At 41.4% G+C, this 24,380-nt stretch overlaps 1 protein-coding gene across 6 annotated transcripts in view; it reads left to right on the plus strand.

Moving 5' to 3' along the window:
- The window catches only part of SNX9 (sorting nexin 9), a 218,391-nt gene that overhangs the window by 101,592 nt on the left and 92,419 nt on the right, over positions 1-24,380 (plus strand). Inside the window, exon 1 of one of the 6 annotated variants that reach the window (XM_063605046.1) lies at positions 1-24,380. This exon is cut by the window's right edge and continues 13,612 nt beyond it. The exons of the other annotated variants lie outside the window; for them this stretch is intronic. The gene's annotated coding sequence lies outside the window, so the exon portion shown is untranslated. 6 annotated transcript variants of the gene reach the window in all.

Consider the following 24,380-nt stretch of genomic DNA (forward strand, 5'->3'; position numbering starts at 1 on the left):
TAGTTTATATATGATATATAAATATATAATACATTGTCAGTCATCCTGTTTTATTTAAAAGATCAAGTCCTGGAAAAGAAATGAAGAATTTTTTTTCAGTGTCTGTCAAAGGGGACACGAAGAAAATTGTTAGTGGAGGTTAATCCATATCTGTATAATTTAGCTGTAATTTCTACGTCAAAGTTAACCTTCAGTCACTAATTTGGATCCTTTTGTGCTTACATAGTCACCTTTAGGCTAACTATAACAAGATTCTAGGAGTTCTTGATGCTTTTTTTTTTTTTTAACTCTTCGGTTCCAATACCTAAAGTTATACACATGTGTTACACAGCTTGTCTGGTTAAATTAAGTGGGTATGGAATGTTAAAAATAATGGTAGGGAATAAATGAATTACTTAAGACTTGTTTATTCCATGCATAGATTAGTGAGAACAATTCAGAAGGCATACTTTGTAGCCCCTCCAGAGCAGAAACTTCTTTATTTGAAGACTAGAATAGAAATATCTTTCTAACAGGTCTTAAGGATTAAAGTTGATTTTTATGGCTTTTAAAATGTTTGGAAAATGCTAACCATTTAACTTTGTATAACAGTAGTATTTTCTGTGTGTCTTAAGTAGAGTGTTTGTGCAGTATCTGTATAGTCAAAGATAAGTTCTGTGACAGTAGAAAGATGAACAAGTCTCATTAAAGAAGGAATAGATTAGAAAGCATAAAAATGTTGCAGTTTTTCTACTGTGCCTTGTTTTTATATTGACCATCTGAAAATTAAATTATAGTTTTACTTTAATTGTCCACTTAAAACTTTGTAGCTTTGCAGTACTGCTGTTTCTTTTCTGGAATGCTGTTCTCCCTTGTCCTTCCCTAGATACTTTGTTTTTAGATGTTAAGTTTTTATGATTATGATTATTATTATTATTTTTTTTGGAGACAGGGTCTCGCTTTGTCATCCAGGCTGGAGTGCAGTGGCACGAACACAGCTCACGGCAGTCTCGACTTCCCTGGCTCAGGTGATCCTTCCACCTCAGTCTCCCAAGTAGCTGGGACTACAGGTGTGCACCACCATGCCCAGCTACTTTTTGTATTTTTTGTAGAGATGGGGTTTCACCATGTGTCCTGAGCTGAGGTGATCCTCCCTCCTCAGCCCCGCAAAGTATTGGGATTACAGGTTTGAGACACTACGCCTGGCCACATATTAGGTCTTAATGCGTCTAAGCATCACTTCCCCGGGAAAGCCTTTCCTGATGTCCCCGCCCCTGTTTCAGGGTCACGTTACACACCCCGACTGCCATTTTATATTTGTTTCTATAACTGATGGCTGTCTCCTTTGAATGCTGTCAGCCTCAAGAAGCTGAAACTGTTTGTGATCACTTTTGTATCTTCAATGACAAGTTTAAAAGAGCAAAAATATATTCTAGTGAGATAAGTGACTCAATTATTGAAGTAGAAAAGTATTAATCCCCAGCTGTAAGCTTTTGTTCTTTTAATCATGTGTTTTAGTGTATTTGTTAAAAGTGTATACAGGTACAACACAAAATTTACATCTGCAGCTTAGGTATTGGCAATTATATTTTTTAAAACATAATCAATTTTACTAATGATTACATGAGAAATTGCCTGATGTTTTAAGGCAGTTGGAACAAGCTTCATATTTCTGAGACTTTAAAGAGTTGTCTTTAACCTACGAGTTGTCAGAATTGTGTTTAATTTCCAAATGTATTGGGTTTTTCTCTTTCTTGTTGGTGATTTCTAACTTGATTGCATTGTGATCAGGGAGCCTAATTAAAATCAATACTGTACCTGGAAATTTGTTGAGGCTAACTTTATTCCCAGCATACAGTCAGCTTTTATGTTTCACCTGTGCACAAAAAGAGTATACATATTATTGATGTGTGTGTCTATTCTGTATGCTCTATGTCCGCTAGACTTACTGTGCTGTTTATATCTCTATCCTTACTAATTGTGTTCCTCTACTTGATCTGTTGTATCTAACTGATCCTCTGTCTACTTGATGGTGATGCTAAAATGGTGAATTTAAAAATTTTCTCTACATTTACAATTGGTATTATTTTCTAGGTGAATTGAAGTTTTTATCATTATGAAGTGAACCTCTTTACCTCTGGTAATGCATTTTTTCTTAAAGACTATATTTCTAATGTTAATGTGATTTCACTAGCTTTTGGTAAATATTTCCCAAATATATAAAAGCCAATAGCTGAATTTTACCTTTTTATCCAGTCTGATCTTGGTGCCTGCCTGTACAGCATTGTGTTTACTGATATATTTGGATTTCTGTCTACCATCTTATAGATTGTAGGAGCCCACTCCCAACTTTGTGGAAGGTTTGTGTTATAAGTCTCTTTTTTCCAGTGGTTATCATAAGCATGTTAACATTAAAGTCTGAAATTACTTAATATCATTAGCCTTTTCCTGAATTACAAAAAGACATAAGGTTATTTAACTCCAGTCATCTCCCCCAATATGATCAATTATTGCCCAGTATTTTAGTTATATCTTTTTCACCACAAATTGAACATTATTTTTATACAGTTAAATGTTTTAGATCTAATCATATTGTACTGTGTCTTTGCTTACTATTTCTTCTTACATTTCAGTCTTTTCTTGAGATAATTTCCCTTCCATCTAAAATGAATTGGAATTTCCATTGAGAAGATATGTTGTTGGTAAATCTCTTATATGTCTCTTAGGTATGAAAATTACCCTGGTCTTGAAAGAGTTCTAGGTTGACAGCATTTTCTCCTAGTACAATGAAGGTATTCTTCCTTTGTTTTCTACTGGCTTTGACATTTGCTGCTCGGAAGCCAGTTAGCTAATTATTGTTCCTTTGTCGGTGGTGTGACTCCTCACTGGCTGTTTTTAAGACTTTCTCAGTTTTAGTATTTTGCAGTTTGACTGTAGTGTGCCATGTGTGGATTTTAGTTACACAGCTTGGGTTTCCTGGGTATCTTGGATCTGAGGACAGGTGCTACGTTAGTTCTAGAACAGCGCTGTTCAGTGTACTCTTTGTGATGATGTTCTACATCTGTGCCGTCCATATGGTAACTGCCTGCCTCTTGTGGCTAACAAGAACTTGAAATGTGGTTAGTGTGACTGAGGAACTGTGTTTAAATTTTAATTTCAGTAGCCACATGTGGCTAATGGCTACTTTATAAGTGAGTGCAGCTCTAGAAAATTCTCAGCGGTTATTCATGAAAATTGCCTTTTCTCCATTCTTTCTTTCTGGAACTCTAGTAACATGAAAAGGACCGATGGAAATCTAACTTCCCATCTGTCAACCTGTCATGTTTTCTTTGTGCTACATTCTGGATGATTTCGTTTGTTCTTACCTTCTGTTCACTATTCTTTCCTCAGTCAGGCCAAATCTGCTCTTTTATTCATCCATTTAATTTTCAGTTTCGGTTATCTTCTATTTTTAGAAATTGTATTTGGTTCTATTTCAAATCTGCTTATCATTCATTATAGTTTCTGGTTCTTTGCTCATATTTTTAAGCTTCTCTTAAGCATGTCAAAACATTAATAGTTTTCCGTCCTAATCTCAGAAGTCTGATTCAGCCATCCGTTTCTGCACATTCTCACTCATGGTGCTTTGTTTTCTTGTGTGTTTTGTGATTTGATTTGATTTTTCCTTGAGTTGCTTGTTTTCCTTGGAACTTCCTCTGTGGGAATCCTGTTACCTAGATTGAGGTTGTATCCTTCCAGGGAGGATTTGTGTGTGCTGATACCAGTCTCCTGGGGACATTACATCCTTGGAGTCACTATATCTTTAATTCCTGGCTTAATGTTTTCTCAGCCATACTGGGTAGAATAAATATGGACCTGGCATCTCAGGAGAAATTTTCCTCATTCCCACTACTCTGTATCAATGATGAGACATTTCCTTGCACACAGGTTTTCCTCTTTACCCTTATGCTGAGGTCCTTTTGGAGTCCCAGCTTGTAGCTTAATACAGGACACTTTGTGTGTTGCCTCCCCTGCCCCCACACAGTCCCCAGAGCACAGAGTCAGGCTCCCAGGTTTGTGGAGTCTCCCAGCAGGAAATCCTGCCTCAGCACATGTGTTCTCCCAGGGTTTCTGCTTTCACTTCCTTTGTGGCCTCTCCGGAGCCTTTCCTTTTGTGCTAACTCAGCAGTGTGTTTCAAAAGGTGTTTAGTTTGTATCTTTTGCTTTTAATATTTTATTCAGCACTTCAGTTGTTTCAGTCTGGCAGTGGCTCAGGTATTAGCTTGCTCTAGTTGCCGGAACAAAATCCAAGTCAGAGCATCTTTATAGCAGACTGTCAAGTGAAGGGAGTGGAATATGTGCATGAAAGTGTTAATCTGATCTTTGCAGAGGGAAAGGTCAAAAAGTTGTTAAGCATTTTGGTTGAAACCAAACCTTCAGTCAAGCTGTCAAACTGTGGGCATTTCAAAACTTTCCAATTGATATTTCTTTGTCATTTTTCTTTTGACTATTAAAAGCACATGATAGACTACTTACTAATTTCTAGGCATTGTAAATGCAGTGTTTGAGGATGCTATTCAGTCTGACTGAATTTTTCTAAGTTACTTGTAGTATCTGAAAATCGAGTCATATGGTATTATTACCCACAGGGACAGTACTCAGAAGTCACAGATTTGTGATTGTTCATTAAGTCAGACACTTAACTTTAGGGATAAATTAAAGAGGGGGAAATGCAGCTTCATTCTGTTGCCTATTACCCATTGTCATCCACAACTCATTCATTTGAACTTCAGATGTGCCAGGTCCTCTGGGATGTCAGTATGAAAGGCCTGTCCTTGTACTCAAAGGGCACAATGTCTTGAAGGAGGGCAGGCTGTCTGCAGGGGCACAGTGCAGGCTCCTGGCACAGTTCCTCAAGCCCAGAGGCTTTCAAAGGACCCAAGTCTTGAAATGTCTGTGTATTAGTCTGTTCTCATGCTGCTATGAAGAAATACCCGAGGCTAGGTAATTTATAAAGAAAAGAGATTTAAATGACTCACAGTTCCAAAGGGCTGGAGAGGCCTCAGGAAGCTTACAAATCCATGGTGGAAGGGGAAGCAAACATGTCCTTCTTCACATGGCAGCAGGAAGAAGTGCCGAGCAAAAGGGGGAAAACCCTTATAAAACCATCAGATCTTGTGAGAATTCATGAGAACAGCATGGGGGTAACTGCCCCCATGATTCAGTTACCCCCACCAAGTGCCTCCCACAACATGTGGGGATTATGGGAACTACAATTCAAGATGAGATCTGGGGAGACACAGCCAAACCATATCAGTCTGTTACTTAGTACTTTGAGTGAGTTTTAAACCTTACTCTATCACTTCCGTTGCTTCAAAAATACTTCCATAGTACAGCTCCACAGTCTGCAAGTCCAGACTTTGCCTTGTCAGATCCCAGATATTCAGTTCAGCAGACATTTCAGTAGCTATTTTGTGCCACTTGGATGCTGGGAGTAAAGATTTGGATCCTCCCTAGGACAGTTGACATTCAGATATTAATGAATTGGTGTATTTAAAATGTGTGAGTTTAAATGTATTTCCTAATTTAAATTCACAGAAAAAGGCTTGAAAATTTAGACGTATGTATAAATAGTTGCCTATTGCATAGTGGCTGCACATAAGAATTTTTTTATGTTTTAGTTTGTTTTATAGTCTCAAGATTTTGAGTAATGAATATTTGCTGCTTTTGTAACAAGGAAAAAAAAGATTTTTTTTTAAATTAAAAACTTACTGTCTTTAGGCCTCTAAAGCAGATTCCCAAACTTATATACCTTCTGTTAATTTGTTTCAAATTGTACTAGGTTGGAAAAATTTTTTAATGCTTACACATAGTAAGGGCACTTCAATAGAAGAATGCTAATGCATTCAGGATTACAAATATTATTTTGTAATTTTCTTAAGTATGGTACTTAAGGAAATTTTCTTCTTCCAGGGCAAAAAAAGAGTATGTTTTAAAAGTAACTTTAAAACATAACTGAAAACTTACTGAACAACTAGCGCTGAATCTGAAGGTGTTACAAATTGCTGTTTCATAAATACATTGGTAATTTTACCTGCCACCATGTGCCTTCTCCCTCAGGAGCTTAGAAGAGGCAGGGTGGCTAATTCTTTGTGGTTAGGCAGGGTTTCCAGCACTGCACTTCTCCTCCCACCTTCCTAAACCATGACTCAGATTTTAGAGTCAAGAGTTGAATAATATGATTTTACAGTTGTTTTGTTGATGCATCAGATTTACTTTGTCCCGTGACTTATCTACCAGTATTGCCGAACTGAACTGGGTCCATTTGCCCATGTAGTGGAAAGCCAAACACTGAAGCACCAGGTTTTTGTAGTGAGAGAGGCTTATTGCCAGACAGCTGAGCAAGGAGACAGGAGTTGGACTTAAGTCTGTCTCTCCACGCTGGGGGCTACGTCAGGTTTTGTACTTAGAAGGTAATGAGGCATGATCTGATTGGATCTTGCAGTGGGGTGATGCTGGAGGCATAATCTGACTGGATCCTGCCATGGGGTGACACCAGGGCTTGATCTGATCGGATTTTGGATCCTGCCATGTGGTGTCCACTGTTTTGTTTTTTTTTTTTCATCTTCTTTTTTTTTTTTCTTTTTTTTTTGAGTCAGGGTCTCTCTTCTGTTGCCCAGGCTGAAGTGCAGTGGTGCAACCTCCACTGACTGCAGCTCAACCTCCTGGGCTCCAGCGATCCTCTCACCTCAACATCCTGAGTAAGCTGACACCACAAAGTGCGTGCCAGCACACCTGGCTAATTTAAAAGAATTTTTTTTTTTTTTGTAGAGACGGGGTCTCAGTCTGTTCCTCAGGCTGGAGTGCAGTGGCATGATAATAACTCACTGCAGCCTTGAACTCCTGGGCTTAAGTGATTCTCCCACCTCAGCCTCACAAGTAGCTTGGACTACAGCCGTGTGCCACCCCCCCGGCCAATTTTTAAAATTTTTTTTTCTTTAGTAGAATTGAGGTCTCGCCATGTTCGCCAGGTTGGTCTCAAACTCCTAGGCTCAAACGATCCTCCTGCGTCAGCCTCCCAAAGTATTGTGATTACAGCCTTCCAAACTGTTAGTGTCCACTTCTTAATTCAGTGCTCATTCCTCATGCCCATTCCATTCCAAGTGCCCATCTGAGCACGTGGGTTCTATCCATGGCTGCACACTTAGTTTTGGGCATGCTCTGGTGATGTGACGTTCAACCTGGAGGTCCATGCCAACTGAAAAGCAGCTCATAACTTTGTTACATAAAAGTTGAACCAGATTAGTCTGATGCAATTCCAACAGTATGTAAAGCGTATTGAATGTCCTTGCAACCCCTAAAAACTCCAAAACCCTAGGAAATCAATACCCGTTAGGTTACTGAGATCTGTGGTTACAATAGGTTGAGCTGTCTGAATCATCTAAAGCCAAGATGATACCAAAAAGTATAGAGATTTTAAATTTAATTTTATTTTTGAGACAGAGTCTTACTTTGTCACCCAGGCTGGAGTGCAGTGGTGTGATCTCAGCTCACTGCAACCTCCACCTCCTGGGTTCAAGCAGTTCTCCTGCCTCAGCCTCCCAGGTAGCTGGGATTACAGATGTGTGCCACCACGCTCAGCTAATTTCTGTATTTTTAGTAGAGATGGGGTTTCACCATATTGGCCAGCCCAGTTTCAAACTCCTGACACCAAGTGATCCACCTGCCTCGGCCCCTCAAAGTGCTGGGATTACAGGCGTGAGTCACCATGCCCAGCCAAGATTTTTAAAATATTCTAATATTTACTTCTATTAGAGTTCAATTACTATATAATGACCAAAAGCAAAGTTTTCAGCCTTTAAAAACCCATTCCCCTTCTTTTTTTTTTTTTTTTTAAATAGAGTCTTGCTCTGTTGCCCAGGCTGGAGTCCAGTGGTGCAAACATGGCTCACTGAAGCCTTGAACTCCCACGCTGAAGCAATCCTCCTGCCTCAGCCTCTTGAGTATCTGTGATATGGTTAGGCTTCATGTCCCCACCCAAATCTCATCTTGAATTGTAATCGCTGTAAACTCCAAGTGTCACAGGAGGGACCAGGTGGAGGTAATTGAATCATGGGGTCGATTTCCCCCATGCTGACTGAGCTGATGGTTTTATAAGGGGTTCTTCCACCTTCACTCGGTACTTCTCCTTCCTGCCACCTTGTGAAGAAGGTGCCTTGCTTCCCCTTCACTTTCCATCGTGGTTCATGAGGCCTCCCTAGCCATGCTGAACTGTGAGTCAATTAAACCTCTTTCCTGTATAAATTACCCAGTCTTGGGCAGTTCTTTATAGCCGTGTGAAAACAGACTAATACATTCTGGGACCACAGGCATACACCACCATGCCTAGCCATTTATTTTTTATTTTGGTTGAGAAGGGTCTCACTCTGTTGCTCAGGGTGGAGTGCCGTGGCGTGATCTGGGCTCACAGCAGCAGCCTCGACCTCCCAGGCACAAGCAATCCTTCTGCCTCAGCCTCCCAAGTAGCTGGGACTACAGGCATATGCCACCAGAGCCAGCTAATATTTAATTTTTTGTTTGTTTGTTTGTTTGTTTGTAGAGACAGGGTCTCTCTATGTGCCCAGGCTGATCTTGAACTTCTGGGCTCAAACATTCCTCCTGCCTCAGCCTCCCAAAGTGCTGGGATTATAGCCATTACCCTTTTTGATAAGTGGAAACATCTTGTGCGCGTTCTGGAGTTTTCATTATGAAAGTGATAGATAGTGATTCTCTAAAATGCTACAATTATTAAATTTTTTTCTCAAACTCCCCTCTTCTCTGATTCATTAGGACTCTCTGCTATACAGAAAGATATGGCAATGGTAATAAGCTTCCATCTGAGAGAGAAATTGAACTCTTGCTAAAGTGATGATATTTCCTAAGGATTAGGAATTAATGGTAGAGCTGTGGTACTCTAACTAGCTGTATCACAGTCACCAACCCGGGGAGCTTGTTAAATCACACAGAGTTTCTGATTCAGGAGGTCTGGGGTGGGGCTGAGAACACACATTTCTTTCTTTCTTTCTTTCTTTTTTTTTTTTTTTTTTTGATACAGAGTCTCACTCTCGCCCAGGCTGGAGTGCAGTGGCGCGATCTCAGCTCACTGCAAATTCCGCCTCCCAGGTTCACGCCATTCTCCTGCCTCAGCCTCCCAAGTAGCTGGGACTACAGGCACCCACTACCATGCCTGGCTAATTTTTTTGTATTTTTAGTAGAGACGGGGTTTCACCATGTTAGCCCGGATGGTCTCGATCTCCTGACCTCGTGATCCGCCCACCTTGTCCTCCCAAAGTGCTGGGATTACAGGCGTGAGCCACCGCGCCCGACCGAGAACACACATTTCTACCAGTTCCCAGGTGATGCTGATGCTGCTGGTCTAGGGACCTAACTTCCAGAACCACTATTGTGAGGGATGGAAAAATAAAAGAACTTGGATTCTGTCCTTGGTTGGTCCCTAAGATCTGTGAGGCTGTAAATTGGGTGGCTGCACTAGCATGCCGTGTGCAGTGAACACTTGTGTCTTGCTTAAAGGATTATTTTATCTAACTGGGTTCATATGATGCAGAAAATCACAGATCGGTAAAATATTCTCAGAAGCTATTTAGTTTCTCGCCAACTTGTAGTGTTGTCAGTAACTTTTCAGTTCTTTTGATTGATCGTTGGTATTATATGCAAAATGTCTCAACACTGTTACAATCTCACATTACCATGGAGGCTGGTTACTACTCTTCCTATTGCCTTTTAAGTTAGCCAGAAAACATGCGATACAGTTTTGTGTGTTATTAAAACAGTAATCAGTCCAGATTTATTTGCATTGTATAATATGTTCCTACCGTGATTATATAATGAAAATAACTTTTAATTCACTAGGAGAGAAGAATCCTGTTCTTAAATTACTTATAAGTCAGATAATACATGCCTTTGTGTAAATCCAGTTTTTAATGTTATTTGTGTGGTAAGTACCCATACCTAATTTTGATGAATTTGAATTTCAGCGGCTTCATTTTTCCTGTTTGCCCACTTAGAAGCTTTAAGGAAGTAAAGAAGCAAATGTTTGTCAAAGCTAGAAAAAAGAATGTATGTAGTCCCCAAACTAGGTAAATCTACCTCTGAATAATCAAATCCACCCATGTATTATTATAGGGCCCATATGCATGAAGGCATGGGCATGCTGTCTGTGTTCATATGACCTGTCTCTGCAGTCAGTAAGAAGTAACGGGTGTCTAAATAAGAGAAGGGCAGCAGATCGTGAAGCCGTCGTTGGCATTTAAACAAGGTGGCAACTGAACTGCACTGTTCAGTTTCTTGTGGGATCCGTGAACAGCATATGCTGTACCATTAATTATGGAAGGAATACATGTAATTGTTGGCTGTGGTTAACATTAGAATATAATTATGCATGAACATCAAGGGATATTGACAGAAATATTCAGTATGCTACATTGCTTTCAAAAATCAAATTTTGTTGTTTTTTTTGAGACAGAACCTCACCCTGTTGCCCAGGCTGGAGTACAGTAGCAGCTCACTGCAGCCCCAATTTCCCGGGCTCGAACAATCCTTCCACCTCAGCCTCCCAAGTAGCTGGGACTACAGGCATGCATCACCATGCCTGGCTAATTTTTGTATTTTTTATAGAGATGGTGTTTTGCCATGTTGCCCAGGCTGGTCTTGAACTCCTGGGCTCAAGCAGTCTGCCCACCTCAGCCTCCCAAAGTGCAAGGGTTACTGGCATGAACCACTGTGCTCGACCAATAATTTTTTTTTTTTTATTCAACAGTCTCTCTCCAGAATTTATACTGTAAGTGAAAATGCATGTATATTTTTCTATCCAGAGAATTTACAGTCTAATGGAGAACACAGACACTTAGATATCTTCAATTAGGTGTACGGTTGCTATGGTAAAAGTATGTATACATAGTGTACAGCGAGATAGCTCAGTATTTGGAGTCAGAAATGAGACCCTCTGACCTGTTTCCCTCCATTTAGCCATTGGAAACTTAAGAGTAAAAATAAATGTATATCAATAAAGAGCCATAGTGTGAAAATTTTATGTAGAAGTGCTAAATATTCTGACATTATGTTATTCATGATGTAGAAGAGGATCATTTCTCTAGTTTAGGGAATGGTGTTAAATACTTGAAGGCATGTTTAGTTTGAGGTCTCATTTAAAGAGCTCCTATTTTAGTGACTGACCTTGCAGGACAGAAAGTACATTTTAGAGAAGTGTAAATGTCCACTTTCCCTGGTTGTACTCTAAAATTTTATCTGGCACTGGTTAAACTAAGCCACTCTTAGGAACCAGTGAACATTCGAGGCAAGTAGTCTGTGCCCAGGCTTGTTCTAAATCCTTTGTGGCTGAGGACATAGCGTCTTGGAATGGTTAAAATGGATCTGCTCCTTTTGATTTCCAGGTAAGCTGTTGTTTGATGCGTTTTGTTTACCTGGTTTGCAATACCCAGAGCTTATTCTAGAGAAGGGATTCCCAGCTGGTGAATTGTCAGGGGATCTTTAACTCTTTAAAATGTATATCGATTCGGTTAATAAAATACAGGTTTACTTAAAAACACTGGACTTCATAGTACCTTTTTGGTGTTAGGTATCAATGAATTGTCCTTGTGTATAATTACTGTTATATGTGTGTGGGGATGTATATATGTAATGAATTAATGTTGAGGTCATTGGCATTCCTCTGTGATTCATTATAGCTGTTACATAAAAGCCTATTTCCCCTATTAGTGTTTTGTTTCTCTTGAATTTTATATTTAGAATAAAAGAGAAATTATGTCTTTTATTAGAGATGCAATGAATGAATAAAATTAGTTCTACCTGATTATGAAGCATATGTATTTTCATGTAATGGTGGTATAGCATAGAGATTAGGAGCCTGGGTTCAAATCCCAGTCCAGTTATTAATACATTACTTTGAAAAGTTACTTACTGCTTCACTTTCCTTATCTGTAAAATACAAATAATTGAATGGATTCAGGTGTGAATTCCATTGCACAGTCCAAGTGGGGGGAAAATTATAATTTTGCTTTTCTGTAATAATTTACAACAAATTACATCCCCATCCTGCTGGGGAAGCAGACCTATAATATTTTAGTTCCCAGGCCACCACCTCTTGCCCAGGGTAAAGCATAATTTGAGGGTGGGGATGGTAACCTAGTGCCATGGCCTTGAAGGTGTGACCCCATCTTGCCCTCCAGTCTCCTCTTTAGGCCTTTCCTCCTGCCCCTCAGTTTAGTAGCTCTCTCCACTACTTCCTTGCTGTGCTGCTTGAGGACATGGTAACCACCTTGCTGGTTGTGCGCAGTATTGGGGCATGAATCTCTGCAAAGGTCAGACCTTTCTGTCTTAATGTGATACATAGCTGTTTGGATTCTCCTATCCCCTCCGGTTGTTTCATGGTTTCACTAGCGTTCTGAAAGCTGGTGAAAAAAAACAAGAAAGCCTCACTGGGAAGGTGACACTCAGGTAGAGATCTGAGGGAAGGTGGGGGTGTCTTTGGATCTCGGGAAAGAGCAGACCCTCAGGCTGGTGCTTGGGGTGTCTTTGGATCTCGGGAAAGAGCAGACCCTCAGGCTGGTGCTTGCACAGTGAGGCCGGAGCTGAGGGAACTCAGGGAAGAGGGGCTGCTCCCCAGGCTGAGGAGGCCCAGGCGACCACGGGGACTTTGACATTTATTTGGCAATAAAACCATTGGAGGGTTTTCAACACACCCAAAATGACTGACTTTTACAATTCTTTCTTTCTTTCTTTCTTTCTTTCTTTCTTTCTTTCTTTCTTTCTTTCTTTCTTTCTTTCTTTTCTTTCCTTCCTTCCTTCTTTCTTTCCTTTCCTTTCCTTTCCTTTCTTTCCTTTCCTTCCTTCCTTCCTTCTCCCTTCTCTCTCTCTCTCTTTCTTTCTCTTTCTTTCTTCTTTCTTTTTTAAAGAGTTGAGCTTGCCTTTATTACCCAAAGCTAACTGCAGGAGTTAACAGTCAGTTTGCTTTGATACTGGATTTAAGCCTTATTTTATCCCTTCTTAAAACTTAATTGATTGTATCTTATTAAAGCCACACTAGGAAAATCCTGTGCTCCATTTAAGTCAATCAGTAAGAGAGCTTCAGAAGGATTGACACAGTATCCTTCTCTATATGAGGAATACCCCAGTCAAATCAGCTGGGAGAAAAAACTTTGTAAAGAAATTTTTAAAAACCTCTATTATTTTGCATTCGAGATTTTGTCTGATAGAAAATTTCAGATTATGTTTCCTGGATATACTGAAAGTGAATACAAACGGCTCATCAGACCATTTGGCTGTTACCGTTATGCTGTTCACTCGACTGGTGGCCACATAGACATAAGCAAAGTACTTGCAGACTGCTGGATTTCTGACTGATGAAACCATTTCTGATCAGCGACTCACTGCATTTCTCTTCCGATGAGGGTCACTGTTTGCAGGGTGTCTAGTATAAACTTCCTGAAGCCCCAGCAGTCTTGAGAGCAGCAGTAGAAGAAAGCAGCTGGAACCCTGAGAACTGGGACAGAATGCTGTTATGGGCTAAGAAGAAGTGGCATCATCTTGGCTTAGAATTTGGAGATTCAATTAATCTTTATTCTTTCATGGTTCCATTAAGTGATTATTTTTAATATGAATTATATCACTGGAATTTCATATTAGTCGTGCTGAAAAATTCCACATCTGTGTGTTTTAATTTAGGGTCTTCAAGATGAAGGGCATCCCCCAATGATTAGGAGAGGCACAAGATAGAAATACAGATTTTATTACCTACAGGCCCTGGGAGTACACAGCAATCCTGGAGGTCACACACAGGATGGTCAGGGAGCTTGAAGGTCAGGAATTGTGAAGGGAGAGAGAGAGAGATTGAGACCTACCTAGAGACCCATGGACCTTCATGGGGTCCAAACAGGTTTCCCCCAGGGAGGTTTAATTGGTTCCAGGAGGTCACACTGTGACTGCACAGCCCATGTGGGGTGTGGGGATCGGGGCCAGTGAAGTAGGCTGTGTGTAGCTTTCCCATGGGGAGGTGGTTGCCAGGAGGAAGTTGTCTAAGGCAAGTATCTGTATTAGTCATGTTGAGGAACTGGGAGGAGGTGTAGAACTGCACCCTCTGCCATGTCCAGGGTGACAGAGCCCTGCTTCTGCTATGACAAGGTCCCACTTATCTTCAAAGTGCATGCTGAGGCAACATAAAATGATAAGAATTTACTACACTGTGACTTTTAAACTATCATCTCAATGGTTTGGCATGATTCAGTATTTTCTATTTTAACTTTTTATTTATAAAAATTTTAAACATGGACAAAAGTAGAACAGCACAGTGACACTCCCCTGTGTACTCATCACCCACCTCCACAGTGATCCTGGCCCGTTTTGTTTCCTCTAGCCTCCCCTCCCCTATTTTCCCCTTTCCTCATTATTTTGAAGCAAATTCCAGACATCGTTTCATGATAAGTATTTTAATATATATCTCCAAAACTGTAGACTTAAATAACTGTAATTCCTGTTATACTTAAAAATTCAGAATACATTCTTAATATCTTCAAATATCCAGTCTGTTGGTAGGCAGTGTAAACATATTCATAAATTAAGTTTGCTGTATCTATTAAGTTGCTTGATAGTATTAAGGTGAGAACAGTGCCATCTCTTACTGGTTGACATTTGTATGAGTCTGCCCATGTTAATGTAAAACAGATTTGCCACAGGTAATGTGACCATACAGGTAACATAATCTAACAGTTAAAAAATATATGCATGTCTTGCTTTTATCTTGTTGACTCCAGTGCTCTTATCAAAATCCTCATGATGCAACTGCCCAGTGGGTTCACCATGACCGCTGCCTAGACAGAATCGATTTATCAAGACAGGGGAATTGCAGTGGAGTAAGAGTAATTCACGTAGAGCTGGCTGTGCGGGAGACCTGAGTTTGTTAGTCAGTCTCCCCGAGCATTTGGGGATTGGAGTTTTTAAAGATAATTTGGCGTTTTTAAAGATAATTTGGTGGGTAGGGGCTTGGGAAGTGGGGAGTGCTGATTGGTCAGGTTGCAGATGGAATCTTAAGGGGTTGAAGTTAGGTTTTCTTAATGTCTTCTGTTCCTGGGTTGGATGGCAGAACTGGTTGGGCCAGGTTACTGGTCTGAGTCCATCAAGTTCAGGGTCTGCAAATATCTTAATCACTGATCTTAGGTTTTACAATAGTGATGTTATCCCCAGGAGCAATTTGGGGAGGTTCAGACTCTTGGAGCCAGAGGCTACATGACCCGGAAATTGTAATTTCTTGTAGTTATTTTGTTAGTCCTGCAAAGGCAGACTGGACCCCAGGCAAGAAGGGGGTCTTTTCAGGAAAGGGCTGTTACCAATTTTGTTTCCGAGTCAAACCATGGATCAAATTCTTTCCCAAAGTTAGTTCTGGCCTGTGCTCAGGAATGAACAAGGACAGCTTAAAGGTTACAAGCAAGAGTTGGTTAGGTCTGATTTCTTTCAGTGTCATAATTTCCTCAATTATAATTTTGCAAAGGTGGTTTCAAGGAGATGAAGCCTTCTAAGCCTTTCTGTACAGCTTAGGTGGTGCCAGCAATGGGAGGATGCTTAGGACAAGGGTTGAAGAATTGACGAAAATGAAAATTGAAAAGGAAATATAGCTGACCCTTGAACAATGTGGGGGTTAGGAGCACCGACCGCCTGCCCAGTTGAAAATTAAAGTATAACTTTCGACTCCCCCAAAACTTAACTACTAATAGCCTGCTGTTGACTGGAAGCCTTATAACGTAAACAGTTAACACATATTTTGTATGTTATATGTATTACATACGGTATTCTTACAGTAAATTAAGCTAAAGAAAATGTTATTGAGAAAATCATAAGGAAGAGAAAATATATTTACTACTAAGTGGAAGTAGAGCATTAGGCCTTCATCCTCATTGTCTTCACATTGAGTAGGTGGAGGAAAAGGAGGGTGGAGTGGCAGAAATAGAAGAAACGGTGCATGTAAAGTGGACCAGACCTGTGTTGTTCAAAGGTTAACTGTACTGATTATCTTATTTTAACTTAAAATGTATAATGTGCATTTACTCACCAATCCTTTGATAGACAGACAGCTATGGTCTTTGTATACTTCTGATTGCAGTGCTAAGTGATCCATTTTGCATAATCCATACTCAATTCATTGCAATTCTAATTTTTTGTTTCTTTTAGAAGGGCTTAAATAGTTTGAAGACAATTTCAAAGCATCGTGAGTACAGAATTCTAGATTTTAAAAAATTATTTCCCATTTGTCTTTTTTTTTTTTTTTTTTTTTTGAGATGTAGTCTCACTCTGCCACCCAGGCTGGAGTGCAGTGACATGATCTTGGCTCACTGTAACCTCCACCACCCAGGTTCAAGCAATTTTCCTGCCTTAGCCTCCTGCATAGCTGGGATTACAGGCCCATACCTCCTCACCTGCCTAATTTTTGTATTTTTAGTAGAGACAGGGTTTCACCACTTTGGCCTGGCTGGTCTCGAACTCCTGGCCCCAAGCTGTCTGCCCACCTCAGCCTCCCAGAATGCTGGGATTGTAACCGCCCAATGGGTTCACTTTGCCTGCCAATTTCTTAGAGCCGATTTCTCAGGACAAGGGGAATTGCAATAGAGAAAGAGTAATTCATGCAGTGCAGGAGACCAGAGTTTTATTATTACTCAAATCAGTCTACCCATAGAGTTTTTAAGGACAATTTGGTGGGTGGGGGAAGCCAGTGAGCCAGGAGTGCTGATTGGTCAGGGATGAAATCATAGGGAGTCAAAGCTGTCTTGCACTGAGTCAGTTCCTGGGTGGGGGCCACAAGATCAGATGCCCAGTTTATTGATCGGGGTGGTGCCAGCTGATCCATCAAGTGCAGAGTCTGCAAAGTATCTCAAGCACTGATCTTAGGAGCAGTTTAGAGAGGATCAGAATCTTGTAGCCTCCAGCTACATGACTCCTAAATCATAATTTTTAATCTTGTGGCTAATGTTAGCCCTACAAAGGCAATCTAGTCCCCATGCAAGGAGGTCGGCTTTGGGAAAGGGCTGTTGTCATCCTTGTTTTTTGTTTTTTTTTTTGTTTTTTTGAGACAGAGTCTCACTCTGTTGCCCAGGCTGGAGTGCAGTGGTGCAATCTCGGCTCACTGCAGCCTGCACCTCCCAAGGTCAAGGGGTTCTCCTGCCTCAGCCTCCTGAGTAGCTGGGACTATAGGCACCCGCCACCACGCCCGGCTAATTTTTTGTGTTTTTAGTAGAGACAGCATTTCACCGTGTTGGTCAGGCTGGTCTTGAACTCCTGACCTCAAATGATTTACCCACCTTGGTCTCCCAAAGTGCTGGGATTACAGGCATGAGCCACTGCGCCTGGCCGTCGTCCTTGTTTTAAACATCTTTGTTTCAAACTGTAAATTCCCAAAGTTCGTTCAGCCTGCGTCCAGGAGTGAACAAGGACAGCTTGGAAGTTAGAAGCAAGATGGAGTCAGTTAAGTTAGATCTCCTTCATTGTCTCAGTCATAATTTTGCAAAGGCAATTTCAGGATTACAGGCTTCAGCCACCGCACCTGGCCCTTTCCCATTTGTCTTTTTTTTTTTTTTTTTTTTTTTTTTTTAAGATGGAGTTCCGCTCTTGTCGCCCAGGCTGGAGTGCAATGGTATGACCTCGGCTCACTGCAACCTCCACCTCCTGGGTAGAAGCGATTCTCCTGCCTCAGCTTTCCGAATAGCTGGGCTTACAGGCACCCGCTACCATGCCCAGCTAATTTTTTTTTGTATTTTAGTAGAGATGGCGTTTCACCATGTTGGCCATGCTGTTCTCAAACTCCTGACCTCAGGTGGTCTGCCTGCCTTGGCCTCCCAAAGTGCTGGGATTACAGGTGCGAGCCACCGCGCCCGGCCCCATTTGTCTTAACTGTTGTCTCACTTACACTTATTTTGACAGTAAACTTTTTAGCCATCTACTTATATTTCTTGGAAACAATTACTCTTTTTTGAACTCATGTTTCATTAGCTATGTAATAATTCAGTTGCATAGCTATAATAACTTACTGTAATCACAACTGGTTCATGGTAAGTATATGATTCAGTTGGTGGGGTCAGAATTTCCTGTGTATACTAGAGAGTATCCTGCAAAATGCAGGAGTTCAACTGCCACATATTTTATACAAAGCATAGACGGCATTGGTGAATCTGGTAAATTGATTGTGTGGCATACAGGCTGTGTGATACTCTCCCATTAGTCATAGTTTTGAGAGTTATGGCTGGTTCCTGTGGTTGCTTAGGTTGGAGTATGGTTCTTGTGAACCGAATATTGGACTTTGAAAAGAATTGATAGTAGATGCTGAATTTGATATTGTTTTGTTCTTTACTCTTGTAACTTCATTGACTCCCTTAATAAATCAGTATCCTAGTGCCATATCATAATTTACAAAATGATCAGAGGTGCTTTTGTAACACTTTCAGTGTTATTGATTTGCAAGAAGGATCAGCTGGAAGGCACAAAGGATCCTGGCAAAATTCTGGTGAGAGGCGCCCGTCCTGCTGTGCAGGTGTCTCTTACGGCCCTCCTGATGAGATTGTCTTCGGCTTCTCTGCCTTCGCATCTGATGCATCCCTCACTTGGTCACCTTTTCCCCTCTGTCAGCTGCTGTTAGGCAAAATCTCTTCCTTTGTCCAAGTATGATTCATTCTTCCATTTTTATGTAATAAACTTTAAGTTAGCTCTTCAAATTTTATTTTATTTTTCCAACTTAACTCTCTTTGGCAGTCTTATTTTACCATATCTTTAAGCCTACATTTGTGCTGCAGTAAAAGCCAGCTGTAGTTCTGTGGTGAGGTTTATGTTAGCTCTGTGAATCTAGAAAAGAAATTGCCCTGAAGAGGAACTGCTGATAAAAATAAATCATAGTTAAGAATACTGGCCTCAGGCCAAGTATGGCTTAAAGCAGAGACCCATATTCCTCATGTAACCTAGTTGTATATGTATTTATGTTGATGACCTTAAGGGGAAGTATCATTTTGAGTAGCTTAAAGATCAGTATGTTTCACTTTAGTAATGTTCTTTACATACTTTGATATAAAGTATTTAAATTCTTTGAAAAGGCCCAGAGACTTGCAGATCATCTAGGCTGACCCTGTCATTTTTCATGTGTGAAAGCTGAGAGCTGGGAAATAAGTATTCAGTGTCTTTCACCTTACACAATAATACATGGTTATGATGGTGACCTTGAGTCATATAAGAAAAGGTTCTTCTTGGCGGAGTGTGGTGGCTCACACCTGTAATCCCAGCACTTTGGGAGGCCAAGGCAGGCGGATCACTTGAGGCCAGGAGTTTGAGACCAGCCTAGCCAACGTGGCGAAACCTCATCTCAACTAAAAATACAAAAATTTGCTGGGCGTGGTGGCGTGTGCCTGCAGTCCCAGCTACTTGGGAGGCTGAGGGATGAGAATCACTTGAACCTGGGAAGTGGAGAAGTGAGCCCAGATAGCGCTACTACACACCAGCCTGGGCAACAGAGCAAGGCTCCATCTCAAAAAAAGATTATTCTTAATTATACTTTCAGAGTAAGCTTTTTATGAAACTAGGAGAGTCTGCAGGTTTTTGTTTTTGAGACAGGGTCTGGCTCTGTCTCCCAAGCTAGAATGCAGTAGCATGATACCAGCTCACTGCAGCTTCCACCTCTTGGGCTCAGGTGATCCTCCTACCTCAGCCTCCAAGTTAGCTGAGACCACAGGTGTGCACCACACTGCTTGGCTAATTTTTGTATTTTTGGTAGAGATGGGGTTTTGCCATGTTGCCCAGACTGGTCTTAACTCCTGAGCTCAAGCTATCTGCCCACCTCCACCTCCCAAAATGCTAGAATCACAGTTGTGAGCCACTGCGCCCAGCCTTGTAGTACTTATTTTAAAAAGACCAAAAAAAATGATGAGGCTAAAGTTTTCCTGATGGTGTAGATCTTTGGAAAAGCTGAATAACCCAAATGCTATATATTCTATAGGAGTTTTCTTTCTGAAAAATAATGTTTTTAAATTTCATCCATTTCGATTGTTGAGTTTTTGGGACTAAAGTGGCAAGCAGGAATGTGGGGAGGCCTTGCTGGGAAGGAGCCAGGCTATGTATATCTGTGCTGATGGATTAATAATTTCCACGTGGGCCCAGGAAGGAGGGAGGAAGCTTCATCATAGGTTACACGTCGTCTATTCCGGTTTTAGTAGTGCTAAAATCCTGTAACATATTTTTCAGTATATTTTACTTGTCGGTTGTGTAAATACTCCTTTTCATCTCTGAATGCTAATTTATTTGCGCAAAAACAGCAGCAGGGAAGCCCTGTTGAAAATAAGGTATTAATTTTTATAACTCTCTTGGTAAATGTACCTTTGCATTATTTGGCCTCTGGCATTGTTTTGACCTGGCTTTACACAGTCCTTTATCTGGGCCTCCTGCCACCTCTCCACCCCACATTCTCCCTAGCCCCTGTTCCTCACTGGCAAGACCCCTCCTCACCTGCCTGCTGTAAAGCCCTTACTCTGTCGCATCACCTGATTAACTTCTGTAATTGCACTCACCACCACCTGGAATTGCTTTGCGTGTTGATGGCTGTGTCTCCTCCTAAAACAATGCTTCTGAGAGAAGGAGATCATCTTGTTCCTGGCTTTTCACCGCTGTGTCCACCTAGAACAGCACCCATGGTAATAACTGCCTATTCAATATGTGTGGATAAAATATAAACATACCGGCCACCTAGCTTCAGTCTGGTAGCTAGTCATTGGCTTTACCCACCCAGAGAATGCAGAATTTTAGAATTGGCTCTGATGGCTTTAAGCAGAAAAAACTGGGCAGGCTATTAGGGGAAAATTCTTCCCCCAAACCGTGGTAGAGATTTAGAAAAAGTGTAATTAAGACATGAAAGGGATAAGCGTTGGCATTTTGCAAAATAAAGTTTAATTTATAAATTTAAAAGTTTAATGATTGCCTGTTAAAGTATTGGCTTTTGGTTCTTTTAGCTGGGGCAGTAAACCTAGATGAAGTGAAGTTTTTTATTTTAAAAAAACTGTACTTTCTGTACTTTGAAAACTGAACTAGTAAGATTGAATTTATTTGGAAATGGCAGTGAAACTTGAACTCTGTAAGCACCTCTTAGGTGGCAGATGCCGTGCTACCTGGTAAATGGCTGTGTCAGGTACTGTGCTGAGCAGGACCGACAGGGAGCTTACAGTTTAGAGAATGCAGACATGTCCACAAGCAACGATAGTACAGCAGCCGTAAAATGATAGGGGAAGGGTAGTGTTATAAGGCCGTCCATGGGAGGGATAGATATGTAACCGATTTTGCACGTCATAAAATGCTTCCCACTGGTGACATCTAAGCTGAGACCTGAAAGGTGAGTAGGATTTGGTCAGGTGAAGAAAGAGGGAAGGTTGTGACATGTTTATGGAATTGAAAATAGTTCAGGCCGGGTGTGGTAGCTCATGCCTGTAATCCCAGTACTTTGAGAGACCGAAGCAGTAGGATCACTTGAGCCCAGAAGTTTGAGGCTGCAGTAAGCTGTGATGCACCACTGCACTTCAGCCTGGGTGACAGTGAGACCTTGTCTCAAGAAAAGAAAAAGAAAATAGTTCAATAAGTCTGGAATTTATCATTGAAGGTAAGAATTGTAAGTGATAAGGCCACGGAGGTGTTCAGGGTCAGGTGATCATATAATTTTTTAGTCCAAACTGGAATACTTTCAAGAAAAAAGAGGGTACAGTTAATTACACTGAGATAACAGGCATAAACTGGGGCTGGCCTGGATAGATGAGGATACATGGTCAGCCTCTTTATAAGCCATGCTTATTAACATTGGGGTTTATTTAGTGAACAGATAGATGTTGAGCACCTACTGTGTTCCAGGCATTGTGCTTGGGCTTTCTTGTAAGAGCTGTGGGAAGCACTGGAAGGTTTGAGTCAAGAGCGGCAATGCTTAGTGTGCATGTTCAAAAGGTCCTTGGCGCTGCAGGCGGAAGATGAATTGGAGCAAGGCGCAGCAGGTGTGCGGAGGCTGGAGGAGGCTTTTGAAGTGAATGAAAATAAGTAAAGATGACTTGGACTGTGGAACTCACACATGGGATGGGGAGAAGTGAGTAGATTGTAGCAGTATTTAGAAAGTAGATTTGCCAGGCCTTTCTTAGAGGTGGAAAGGAATGAAAGGAGGAGTCAAGAGTACCTTTCAGTTTCTTTTTGGGTGAGTGGATAGGAGAAGTTCCATCTAGAAGGCTGGGGAATGCTGGAGGGAAGGCAGGGTCTGTGCTGGAATGCTGATGAGGCCTTGCTTGGTGTGTTGTGTGCCCTTGGAACTGCATGCAGGAATCTGATAGGTGACAGATTTTCAAGTCTGAACCTCAGGAGGAAAGATCTAAGAAATGGACTTGGGATTCATCAGTATAAAGATGGCAGGTGACGTTGTCAGAGTGGATGTTATCCAGGGAGAATGTCTAGAGTAAGAAGAGTGTAGGACCCTGGAAAACACAGACATTTACAATGTGGCCTGGCTAATGCCTGGGCAAGGAGAGAAGGTGGAAAGGAAGGAAGAAAACCAGAGGGCAGGTGTGGAGGGGCGAGGGGAGGAGAGTGTTTCAAGAAGGAAGAGTGGACAGCAATGTCAGACGCAGTCAGGCAGTCAGGTGGGTTGAGGGCCTAGCATGGTGATTGGATTTAGCAGTAAGAAAGCTGCCGGTATCCTTGGCCAGAGCTGTTTCAGTGGTGTCAGTGTGGGCAAGGCTTGACTAGTGCAGGGTGAAGAGTGAGTAGCAGATGAAGTAGACCTGGGGCACGTGGAAAACTTCTCTGAAATTTGAATTTCTTGATGTTAAGAGAAGGTATTATTCAAAGGAATATGTGGGGTTGAGGGATGGTTTCTTCTTCCTTTTTAAGGATGTGACAGACAGGTGGGTTAAACACTAATGGGAAGGAGAGCGTGGCGAAGTTGTAATCAGTGCGTGGATGGGAGGAGTAACCAACAGTCCCAGTGCAACTGGGTGGGCTCACATGCACATTATCTTTCGAGTTTGCTGGGGGAGTCTCTTCCCTTGGCTTCTCTTTTTTTTTCCACTTTCTGAAGTTGGGGTAAAGGTCATGGGCCTATTATGTAACCCCCAAGAGCTCCCTTAAACAAAAATTTGATAGTGGTGTTTCATTGTCAAGCTCCGTACATCTGATAATGCTTGGTGACTGTATTTAAAATATTTTATTTTTCCTGAAGGCTCCTGGCAGGTCACTTTTAAGAGCATATATCTTAATTTCTTTGCCTTTTCAGCGCATGGCACTGCTGGCTGCCAGGGGCTGGGCCTGTGCTGGGGTGCACCAGCTGTCAGCTGAATAAGGCTAACGCCATAGAAGGAAGGAGCATGCAGTTAGGATACCATTCTGGTTTATTCCACAATTGTACATTTTTACTTATTTCTGTGGTCTTTTGAAAATAGTGATAAGGCTGGGCGTGGTGGCTCATGCCTGTAATCCCAGCACTTTGGGAGACTGAAGTGAGTGAATCACTTGAGGCCAGGAGTTCAAGACCAACCTGGCCCACATGGTGAAACCCTATTTCTACTAAAAATACAAAAAAATTAGCGGGGCATGGTGGCACATGCCTGTAATCCCAGCTGCTCAGAAGGCTGAGGCAGGAGAATTGCCTGAACCTGAGAGGTGGAGGCTACAGTGAGCCGAGATCAAGCCTCTGCACTCCAGCTTGGGTGACAGAGCAAGATGGTCTCAAAAAAAAAAAAAAAACCCTAAAATAAATAAATATAAATAAACCTCTACAAAGTATACAAAATCTTAGTTAAAAAAGAATAAAAATAGTGGTAAAAATACATAACATAAAATTTACCATTTTAAGTATATGATTCAGTGACATTAGATACATTCACAATGATGTGTAACCATTGCCACTATTTCTAGAACTTTTTTCACCATCCCAAATAGAAACTCTGTATTGCATTAAACAATAACTCCCCATTTCCCACTCCCTGTAGCCCCTGGTAACCCCCATTCTACTTTCTGGCTTCATTTGCCTATTCGAGGTATCTCACATAGTGGAATCATATATTCATTGTTTTTTTCTTTTTGAGACGGAGCCTCACTCTGTCACCCAGGCTGGAGTGCAGTGGTGCCATCTTGGCTCACTGCACCCTCCACCTCCAGGGTTCAAGCGATTTTCCTGCCTCGGCCTCCCGAGTAGCTGGGATTACAGGCGTTCGCTACCACACCCAGCTAATTTTTTGTATTTTTAGTAGAGACGGGTTCACCATGTTGGCCAAGCTGGTCTCGAACTTCTGACCTCAAGTGAGTGACCTGCCTCTGCCTCCCAAAGTGCTGGGATTACAGGTCTGAGCCACCATGCCCAGCCTGTT

This window comes from Pan paniscus, chromosome 5 (genome assembly GCF_029289425.2).
Source record: "Pan paniscus chromosome 5, NHGRI_mPanPan1-v2.0_pri, whole genome shotgun sequence".
NCBI classification, from domain to species: Eukaryota; Metazoa; Chordata; class Mammalia; order Primates; family Hominidae; genus Pan; species Pan paniscus.